This window comes from Neolamprologus multifasciatus, chromosome 5, assembly GCF_963576455.1.
Source record: "Neolamprologus multifasciatus chromosome 5, fNeoMul1.2, whole genome shotgun sequence".
In the NCBI taxonomy this organism is placed as follows: Eukaryota; Metazoa; Chordata; class Actinopteri; order Cichliformes; family Cichlidae; genus Neolamprologus; species Neolamprologus multifasciatus.
The window spans coordinates 18598738-18610949 of record NC_140443.1 but is presented as its reverse complement, the minus strand read 5'-3'; the positions used below and the strand labels follow the sequence as shown (position 1 = coordinate 18610949).

The window sequence follows — 12212 nt, the reverse complement described above, 5'->3', positions numbered from 1 at the left end:
GGCAATATTAAAACGATCAACTGCAGAGAAATGTGACTTTTGTCCTACTAAGTTTGGCTAGAGCAAAAACTTGGAAGTGACTGAAAGGAGTGTGAGCCAAGGATAAATGAGAAACAAACAGCAGAGCTGCCATTAGAGATGTTTAAATATTAAAAAGGCTCAATGTGTCATGGATGCACACAAAGGAGACTGGTGTCACCGGTCGTCTGGGAAACTCCTGGGACAGGTTTGATTTCAAGCCTTTTGACTTCTATAGTGTTACTTACATCAACAAGGGCACGGCCTAGGTCTTTCCTCTCTTTCTCTCTCTGAGACTGACACTGATTGGTCTGCTATGAGCTTGGATCCACCCACAGTGAAGCTGCCTTACCTTTAAACTCGAAAATCCAGACTGGCAAACTTCATAGTAAACAAAGGTGAAAAAATGAAAATTAACTGTTAAGTGCTGTTTACAATTTCCATTAGAGAAAAAAAATAATACATAAACACAATGTCCCCAGCATGTCATCTCACTCATCGGGGTTTCCAGCAGTCTATCCGACCAATCTCAACAGCCTGCTGTGCCTAAGATGACCCCCTGCTGGGCCCATGCACTGGCGATCTGTTTGTTTTTTTCTCCAGACAACTGCTAAAACGGAAGATTCCATATGTCTGTATTTATTTGTTTATACTTATTTTATTTATTTAAAAACAACAACAAAAGGAAGTTTGCTGATGTTTATTACGGCATTGTTCCTGTAAGCAAAGATTGATCATCAAGTGAGCTTAAAAAAACTATGAAAATGTTTTTTGTTTTTTTTTTAAAAAAAGGAAGTAAAAACAAAAAAGAAAGCCAGACACACGTTTCATAAATTTTTCAGTGGCACCTCCAAATCTTCGGAACAACTTACCTTTTTTACATAAGAGTTGCCCAGTCTTTTTAAATCACTTTAAAAACCCTATTATCCTAGTGTCCTGTCTTTTCTTATGCAAACACAGTCTTGTTTACTTGTTTTCATTGTTTTCAGTGTATATTTTGTATAACCTGTACAGCACTTTGGCCAACGGAGGTTGTTATATATAAATGTGTCTGTTCATCCATTTATGCCCACTAATTAAGGTAGGAAAGGTAGGATATCCTTGTCACACTTTGAGCAACTAGCATTATAGTGTTATTCTTAAGTCTTCTTCTTAAGTCACATACATAGCCGACATCAGTCCAGCAGTGAAACTCATCCAGTTCAACCTATTATAAAACCATCATTCTTATAAAATTCATAGCATTTCTGTTTATCTTCATCCACATCTGTAATCTTTAACAAAGACGATATTTACTTAAAAGCTCCATTGATCAGCTTCAGCTAGAAGTGAGTATTTATCAAGCATCATCTATGTGAAGGTGATTATTACTAACATTTTTCTTAGACGCCTAGTTTAAGTAGTTTGCTCTCAGTGTCCTTTAAAAAAAGCACCTGCTTTCTTAATGCCATTTGTAGAACTTTCACGGCTGCTTTTTCTTCTGTCTGCCTTTTCTTTCTGTGCTGTGAGAACAGGATTGTAAATGGATTTAATAGCTCTTCCACTTGACAGCCGTTATTACAGATGTGCCTAAAAGGGTGATTAGAAAATGGGCAGCTGGATCATGTAGAGAGAAATGATTAGTGCAATGTACGAAATGTATTCTCTTCTTCTGAGAACTCCTGTTCTTGTTTAACCCCACTGAACCCTTTCACGGGGAAATATGATTTTTCAAATACAGCTGTCTGAAGTTTGAGCACTAATGGAAAAGCAGCTCTTCACATCTGCTTGATTAAGAACCAGCTGTGGTTCAGTTGTGATGTTTGCGCTGGCTCTTTCTCTTCTTTAAAAAAACACATGGATTCATAGGTTACATGTGAAATTAATGATCCTTATATTTGTATTGTGTTTGACAAATTTGTTTTTTATGTTTTGGAAAATCCAGATTCTAAATCTAAAATTTTGAGAGCCACCCAGAGAGCTTTGTCAGACTGTTTGATTGTTGCCTTGTCAGTTTATCCCGAATCATCCACAAGAGGTTTTTGATCCCGTTTCATCAACCTCCAATCATCTGTTAAAACAAAAACAAATAAATGAGGGATCTGTATCCAGGTCTTGTTCTCATTTAAAAAGAAAAATGTCTGTATCGACTCACTCCCAGCAAAATAATTTCATAAGGATTCCTCTGAGTCATACGAAAACATAAATTACTAGTAATTTCAGTATCAGAACATTGAAAATAGATAAAATGACAACAAATATGAAAAGGAGACCACAGTTTTAATCTCATTTAAACATCTTGGTCTGCATGGACTTGAAGTTCCCACTGTTTCCACAATAAATAAAAACAACTTGGTCAACAGAAGATGCACTGCGATCTCTAAATCTAGTAAATGTATTTGGAGTATGTGCTACCTGCTGCCCTTTTCAGTATAAAAATTTATAATAATAGATTTAAAAGGATGTAAAAAGCTAGTATTTGTAATTTATCCTTTTTTTCTTAATCCTAGATCTCCAGTGAAGCAGTAGCTGAATGTGTGAAGTTATTATTAGACCAAACATATAGAAATATGAAACAAGCTGTTTTTAGATAACATGCCTTATAGTAGTTTAGCTGGAGACTCCTTTAACATGTTGTGTTTTAGTTTGGCGCCAGCTTTGAGATATCGTCCGATGAAAGCACATCAAACATTTTAACAGCTGGCTCTGAGAATATAGCACTAGTCTTTGTTGAAAGTATTTGCACATAAATATAGCATAAAAAAACTTGCTAATGTGTTTGAAGGTGCACAATTGGACAATCCGAGATTGAATGGGCAGTTAAGATGGATGTCCTTTTCAGTGCGTACTACATAAGTATGCTTACCAAATAGGGTTGTCCACAATAGTATGATTCTACATTTTTACATGATTATATGATATTTGTAATATCAATGATATGGCAAAACCATTGTTTACTTTCCCAAGCACATGCAACAACGGCACATGCCCAAACATGTCTGACAGAGAGAGTTGCTTGTCAGCCTCCTGACGATTTAGTAAAATGGGAACTATTTAACGAAGCACAATGTTTTGCAAAAATATGGGGAAAAAATCGTTCCTGCTGAAGGTGGAAACTACAAAACTGTTTTTTCCACTTGAGGTAAAAACACACCATCAAGTAAAACCAAGACATGAAGACACGCAAGGATGAGATAACTAGTAGTTGGTACTTTTGTGCAACCAAGAAGTAAACAAATGACTCATTGGTGGAGCTCTTGCTAATTGCAGTCCACACGACAGGAAGGACATTTCTGATGTGGTTACATGGTGAAAAGGCAGGGCTTTAGACAGCTAGTGAAAAAACAAAGGTAGATAATGTTTTTGAATTTCAGTTTTATGACCGTTTAACAACAGCAATAACCAAAGTGTTAAGCAGTCGTGTTGTGCGTTTACTTAAAATTTTCATGGAAAATGCTACCAAGGCTACTTTTATGCTTACACGTGACTTCTGCTGTGTCACTGCCTTTGCTGCTGCTGCTGTTGTTGCTACTGCTGGCGATATATTCACACTTTGAATTAAGTAGTCTGTCGTCAGTGACAGTAGCTCATTGGAAAAGATGAATTGAAAATGCCCTTCATCTTGTTTGCACTAATAAATGCCGCTGCCTGCAAGCTTCAATCACAGATAAAATGTTCTTCAATATTTTCTATATCACCATAAATTTCATTATCACACGTTTCCTTGAAATATTGTGATATCATTGTACGGCTGTGTCACATACCTGTGATACTGAGACACAGATTTTTAAACTTAATTTCTAAATCTACTTGTGTGGCTTTTGTGTATAGGATGAAAGTTAAAAGTGAAAATATAGCATAATATACAGTTTTGTTCCTTTTTTCTGGTTTGTTTCCCTTTCTTTTTTTGTTTGTTTTTCCATTAGAAACTGTGTACAGTGTATCCCCAGATTACATAATCCTGATAGAGATGGCAGGTATTACTTTGACAATCAATATATGCAAATTACTCTATAGCTGAGCTGAACACCAAGATAAATAAATAAATGAATGAATAAATCCATCTGAGGTTCATTAGGTTTTTCACAATCATTCTGGTTGTAATGATTAGACTACAAGTCTGATTTGACTGATGGAAGTAATAGAGACACGTGGAGTTTGACCTTTTTCTGACATGAATTAAACATGTCGCCCTCACATGGAGACCTGTTATTTAGCATCTCTTTACAGATTTGCACTTCAAGTCATTAAACACAACAGTAATAGATCCTGCCAGTTACCAACTGTTACAGTTTAAGTAATGCTGGGAGCTGCACCTGGAATTGCAAGCTTCCTAGATTTTCCTTTTCATGTATAATTTAGCTGTTCATAATTTATTATTAATACAAGCCCTTTTATCTCTCTTATACTGCCACAAGTCTCAAACACGTGTCGCCTGAGAGGAAGCGGAGGAGAGAGAAATGTCAACTGCTCGCCTGAATTTGATAGTTTGTATCTCTTAGAAAGGGTATTCAAAGGCTTTATGAGTTTAAAGGGATTGAGGAACCATAGAAATGCTCTAATATGGGAAAAGTGCTTTTATAAATTGACTTATGTACAGAGAAACAAAATATAGTAAACAGGATGCTGTTTGACTGAAAGGAGAAACCACAGATGTTGCAGAACACTGCTGCCCAAACATCCTACTGCAGGCTAATTAAAAAAAATGAAGAAAATGTGAGCCCGTTTACAGTTAATATCAAAAACCTGTATATCATTAGAATATAGAGTCGAATGTAGAAGCATGCATCACTGTGCTACAGCATATGTCAAAAAGAGTAGTCATCGAAGTATATTAACCCATGACTCCAAAGGTATGAGAGGAACATACCTTTGTAACATAGTTAACAAGAAGCACTCAGAGAACACAAATTTCCCCCAAGGCAGCTCACGTAATCTGCAGTAGTTACTTACACACTGTGTAAAGCGCTATACAAATACAGACCATTTACCATTTACCAAACACACACACACACATAAACAACCGCAAAGTTCGGGCTTTTGTTATTTGCCCAGTTTTAACCCATATTAATTTACTAGTATTCTACTAAAATTATTGTAATCATTTTCATTTAATTGTCACGTAAAATTCGTTGTTTAGTGTTAATGTTAGTAATAACCCTCAAGTTTCAAATATCAAGTTTTTCAAAATAAACAAAAGAAACCATTTTAAATAGCTCTGTGGTGTTATTATCACTTTCAGATCAGTCCTAAACAGGGCGCCACATGATATATTAAATCTTTTTTTTTTTTTACAATACTTTCTATATGTTGACAATACATACCACATTTATGAGGATCATAGTTTCTAAGATATAATGATGCTGTGTTACCCATGCTCATCATCACTTTTTCACAACATGCTCCCTGTGTGATGCCCTTTAGACATTTAAGCATTTCAAATGAATATCTAGTAGGGCTGCCACGATTAGTCGACTAGTCACGATTACGTCGACTATCAAAATCGTCGACGACTAATTTAATAGTCAACGTGTCGTTTGAAGCTTTGTAAGATCCCAAAAGACGCAGGAATAAGTAGTAGGATTTAAGAGTGTAATAACGGAGTGAAACAGAAGATGGCAGCGCTGCATGTACAAGGATGCCAGCTGCCGTTAAACCCCGAAGAAGAAGAAGCTGTGCCCGATATCGTAGATGTTTCCAAATTCAGGAACCGCATCCTCCTGTGCCCGCATTTGTAGGCCGATTATGTTGCAGCGACACGACAAAGACTGTCCAAATTCGAAGACTCCGACAAATGCGCCCTTCATTTCCCCAGATTTGATGGATGGGTCGGGTATATACTTCGTGGCCCAACCTAACCCAGAATTCATAGCGCGGCCTTGTTCAGTTTCCAATAATGGCGGCAGCTAGTTAGTTTTAATATTACTCTTATTATTCTTTCTGGGTCACAAAATAAACGTTTAACATATTTTAAGGCGAGAATGTAACTGTGTAAACCTCAAATATCTGCTCAGTTTATCAAGACACCACATTTTTTCAAAAGCGCTCCAATGTTTTCGGAGACGTCTGTTACCCACCAGCTCGATAGCGAGCTGGGGTTCAAGGCTCACTAGAGCCGGTGAGAACACCGGACTCCCGGCAAATCGTTTTCAAACCCACCGCTGTCTTTCGCTACTCAGGTTAAACATACATAAGTCACTTAGATAACTTAAAAATGTTATTGTTTTGCTTTTTTCAGTATTTTATTTGTTCCTGAGTAAATCGGTTTGGCTGAGATTAAAGTTATAGTTTTTACACAGATGAATAAACGTCAAGCCGACAACTTATTATCAGAAGTGTGAGATGCTCGAGAATATACTCCAGTGTCCTGTTATATTTTAGATAGCAAGGAGTTTATTAAACTTCACCGAAACAATCTGCAAATTTAATTAAAATTTAATAAACTATCATCTTGTCTTTATTTTTAGTTAGCACATACCTTAAAACACTTAAAGCTGTAAGCTAATGATAGTTATATAAGAGCAGATGCATGCTGGTGCAATAAGCTGTATGTTTTACGTCCAATGGATGCATGATCTGATTAGTCAACTAATGCAAAAATTATTGTGACTAGTCAACTATCAAAATAATCGTTTGTGGCAGCCCTAATATCTAGTTTGCTTATATTTTGGCCACAATATTTTTTTGTGGGCTATTAGCACAATTAAGTTTTTTTTATGGTATTTTGCACACATTTTAAGTATCCCTGGCTAAAGCTACTTGAAGTTGACGGAACTTTTTGTAATTTGTGTACTGTTATTTTTGATTTATTTTAATTTTCCATACACTCATTGATAGAATGGATGGACAAAATTGTGTAAACGAAGCTAGTTACACTTCATAAATTGGCGACCAACTACATCTTCTATTTTGAAAAGGGACTCTAACCTGACCTGGATAATACTGATGAGATAATTATGAGATGGTTGTGTTTAAATCATCTAATGACAAACAGGTGTTAAATCCACCCTTCTTCCTCTGCTGATCATCCGCTATTACACAATAATGTCTTTGGCAGAAATTCATCGCACCAGGAAGAAAGTGACTAATGAGACAGTAATGCTCTGTTTATTCACACAGGGGCAAAGGCCACCCATACCCATTGCTCTCTCAGAATCAAATTCACAGGGATTTCATGAGAAGCCAATTTGATACGCTTATCCTTTAACATACTTGGAATGTGAAGCTTCGTGATAATTTGCCAGTGATGGGAACTGTACCAGAAACATGTAGGCCTATTTGTTAAACACAGTAAGCCAGCTGCAAGATGAGGTCTCTCTGGCTAAAGACTGAAAGTGTGTGTGCTTCAGGTTGTCTCTGCTCAACACAGCTAAGCAAATCTTAATTTGCTGTTGGTTTGTGGTGTGGCCATAGATGCATTAACATGTGTGTGTGTGTGTGTGTGTGTGTGTGTGTGTGTGTGTGTGTGTGTGTGCATGCGTGCGCGTGCCAGTAACATCTATTGCTGACAGGCAGATCAGCGCTCTCTGATCACATCCGCCTTAATCCTTCTATCTACCCTCCACCCCTTCCCCCACTTTCTGTCTCTAGCTTCACATCTGGGTCTCTCTCGTGCTCACGTGTGCAGACAGACGAGCTGCAAACTCACAGCAGGCTTTCCTTCACAGCCCAACACATACCACTACACTGTGTGGCTCAGCTTTAGGACGTGGAGTGGAAAGTGTGTGTGTGTGTATGTGTGTGGGATGGGTGTTCAGAGACTGCACTAGCTGAACTTTAATTTCCTCGATCATTCTATTACCATTATCGCTGAATCACCTTTACTTTGTAGTGCAGATAAACCCCCATCAATCACAGATGTTTCAGATGCACGGCTCTGTTTGCATTTATGTGTGTGAATCTTTAAGATAAGGCCGGTGATATTGTTCCAACAGTGTGAGCTGAATACATTTGACATCAGGAGCTAAAAAGAAAGGCAGGAGGGTGTGACAAAGGACTGTCGAAGACAGCATAGAAGTGGAGTTAAAGAGAACCTAATGGTCTAGTGGAGCGAGAGAGCATCAGCGAGGAAGAGCAGGGAGAGGAAGAGCTGGAAGGTACAGAAAGTGGCAAAGCAGGACAAGCACGGGAGAGAACGAGACAAGTCGCACACACTGGAGAAGAAAACAAGCAAGATTATATTGAAAAGAGAAAATTTGAGAGGCATTAAGAGACACCTTTTGGAGAGCTGGGGGGGGGGGGGGGGGGGGGGGGAGAGAGCAGAAAAAAACAGTAAAATAAAAGAAAAGGATGAGAGAGCCAGTCAAGGACAGATAAAAAATGAGAGTGAGAAACAGCCTCCCCTTTTGAGCCTGCAGTGGAGTCGAGAGGCACAATCGAGGCCGAGTAACTTCAGGCTTCATTCATCAAAAAGCATCACTAGCAGTTTCTCGTAAAAGGTTCGCTTCCCTCTAATTAACTGAGATATCAGCAGCTGGTGAAAATGTTTGTCTACGTGTTACGGTTATCTTGTGACACCCACACACCTACCAGCCTCTTATTTGATCAGTGAGGAGATGATGCTGATGCTTTACACTGTATGCAATGGCAGAGCAACAAGAGCCATTATCACCAGCTGTGCCATCTGCGCTAGGACTAGTGTAAAAGAGAATCATTGCCTGAATGACTGTGATTAATTTAAAGTGAGAATAGAAAGGATCCCTAACTAGACTGTGGAAACTCATAGATTTGTTAAGGAGTGGCAGCATTTTGCAGTTTAAAACCAATTTTCCAGTTTGTTCTCTACATTTCTGTTTGAGTGTGATATGAATCAAATATCTGAGTGTAATATGAGTCTTTTACAAATGATTTAAATGAAGTTTATTGATATCACACTAGTGGCATACTTGGATACAGGTTTATTACTATCACGAACAACATAGTAAAGATCTATTATAAGAAAAGATAAGTTGTGCCTGAAAGTGTTTTGACATTAAACTGGTGACCCACAATGCTGCTGCTGACACTGTAGCTGTTTGAGCTAACTTTAGCATTAGACTGACAGGACCGACCGCTTTTAAGGTAATGAGCTTATAACCATTATATTTTATGGCTAAAAGTAGCTTCTATCAACTTTATACCCCTTGACCTGTCTGTCATGGACACGTCATAACTGATAAGGTACCTGAAATAAGTATAAATGCACCGCTTACCTCTATCATTTCTGTTCAAAAGTACTTGCCACTCCTCTTATTCTCTATGGACCATATAAAGATCAGCAGTAATTCATGTTTTTATACATGACTTTTTTAATAGCAAATGCTTAAATATTATAGATACAGCAGGTGTCACTGGCAATAATAATGATATATTTTATCATGTACAATAACAAGACCATAACAATGAATCGGCTAAAGGAAATGCAGCCATCGCTGATTTCGATTGTTTACGTCTGTGCTTTTCCTTCCACGAAACAATTTCCTTTCATTGTTTCGCCAGCTCGCAAAATTATAACGACTATCATGCTTCAGCCAGTTAAATTTAATCAGTTGCGGTGTGGCTGTACAGTGGTTAGGACTGTCGCCTCACAGCAAGTAGGTGTCGAGCTCTAAACTGGTGCAGGCACGGTGCCTACACAGGTTTCCTCCCCCCAGGCCACAGACGTTGCTTGTTAGATGAATTGGTGATTCTAAATTGGCCGTGAGTGTGAATTTTGCTTGTCTCTGTGTGTTACCTCTGAGATGGACTGCCGACTTGTTCGGGTTGCAACCTGCTTATTACCCAGTGGCAGCAGGGATAGCTAACAAAATGAACAAAAGTTAATAATATATATTCAACTTAAGGTGTGTTTGATTAGGTCATAGTCAAAGTCACAGGTCTTGCAAATGAGGAAAATTGTACTTTTGTAGACTGTGATTTTGATATAAACATTGTGCCAAAGGGGGAAACATTTTATGGGTCGCCATTTAGCACAAATTAGCACCTTTGCTCACTTATTTTGTCAAACGCGCAGCAGCTGAAGTTGAAGCACTTGTAAAGCGATCCAGAGACGTCTTGGAGTGGCAGGTTAAAAAAAAAACCAAGGCATTGCAATGGTAAAATAGACTATTTAGACATGTTACTGAGAGTTAAATAATATTAAATAGTTAAATAAAATATATGTATGTATGTGTGTATATATATGTATGTATGTGTATATATATGTATGTATGTGTATATATATGTATGTATGTGTATATATATATATGTGTATGTATGTGTATATATATATATATATATAGATATATATACATATATCTATATATATACATATATCTATATACATATATATCTATATATATACATATATATATATATGTATATATGTATGTATGTATGTATATATATGTATGTATGTATGTATATATATATATATATGTATGTATATATATATACACACACATACATATATATATGTATATATACACACACATACATATATATATGTATATATGTATGTATGTATATATATATATATATATATATAGATATATATATATATAGATATATATATACACACACACACATACATATATATGTATATATGTATGTGTGTGTATATATATATAAAAATATGAGCGAGAGAGAGGTGTGTGTATTTTTTTTCTATGCAGCTTGTGAGGTATATTGATGGTTGGCTGTGTCAGACTAACAGTTTAATTTGGCCTCAGGAAATTTTCCACCGTTGGTTTTTTCCACTCCAGGTGATTCATTAGGAGGATGGTTACCATGTTTATGCGCACATTTACATGTACTTGCATGTACATTTGCGAGTAACGGGGTTTTCCCCGACTTCTCGTTAGATGAAGAGCATGTTGAGTTAGCAGACTGATTTATAGTTTTAGCAATAGCATTGCCACCCACATGCATACATAAGCTTTAAAACTTATGCAAATACAGTGATACTTCCATACAGCCTGTGGAAGGACAGATAGGCTATAAACCCTGGAATGCACTTAATCTACTACACCCATCTATCAAGATTAGCGATTAATCAAAAAGACACATTTGCAGCTCATTCATGCTTCTGTCTGTTTTTTTTTATTGGTCCACCGAATGTGCTGCTGCTCTGCTCTCTGCCCACACACTGAACAGTTCAGAAAGCCGCGGCTACATGGCGGCAGCTTTATCGAAAAAGGTTGGTGAATCCCATCAGGTGGTGAAACAAGCTGGAAAAAGTGCAAATTTATCAAACTATATGATCAACAGGCGCTAAGTCATTTTAAAAATGACTAAAACAAATATCCTGTGTATAAACAAGCTACAATTAACTGTTAATATTGTTGATGAAGTTCCTCTTCTGCAATTTAAAATCTCAGCCTGTAACAGCTTCTACATATTGTTTTATCTCACGGCGCACTATCTGTGGGCCTGCCTGTTATCATATTTTACTGACTTTATACAGTTTCTCTCACTGCCAATTTTTCAACAGTAACTTTGCGTGATGTTTCTGATATTGTGAGCATGACTCATGGACAGACAGGTCCATGTGTCATACTCACTCAAGGATCATCTCCTGGACTCTTTGTACACGACTGCAGGGAACCCATGCTCGTTTTATTCTGGCTGTACTTATAAGCTACGTCTGTGGCAGATGTGATGAGCCAAGCAATCGCTGACAGCTCCACTCATTTAGGAACAACACAGTTTGACGTTTTGAGCTGAATGTGAATAGGCTTCAGTCTGCATGTGTGATGAGGTAAACACTTTTTGTCTCTCTCACTGGGATGGAGGACAGGTGACACAATATATACGTAAACACAGACACACACACGTGTACGCAATCAGTCAGAGGTCTGCAAAGGCAGACAGAAATATAAAGAAACGTATACATGTGTGGACAAATTTAGTCATGTAGACATGGTGATGGAGAGATGTGGTCACCGAGCTTCATGTGTTTGTGCCTCATTGAATTAATCACAACGCAGGCCGACAGACTTAGCTTTTGTGTGTGTGGGCATGTGTGTGTATGTGTGCACATGTGTGTGTGCGTGTGTGTGTGAAGCAGTGAGTCAACACTGGTTTCCATTCAGACTGTAATGTTTAAGCTCTTTAAGCTCCAAATGAGTTCTAAGTCTGCCCTTGACCAAAGATTTTGCCAGTCAACTAGGGGGACGATGAGAGGACTAGTCATTGGGTGTTTGTTTGTTTATTTAATTACACTATGTTGCCAAAGGTATTCACAGATACATCCAAAT

The 12212-nt window shown here is 37.6% G+C and overlaps 1 protein-coding gene across 2 annotated transcripts in view; it reads left to right on the top strand.

The window, feature by feature from the left end:
• poc1a (POC1 centriolar protein A) overlaps positions 1–12212 on the top strand; it is a 55106-nt gene that overhangs the window by 21638 nt on the left and 21256 nt on the right. The gene's annotated exons all lie outside the window — the stretch shown is intronic.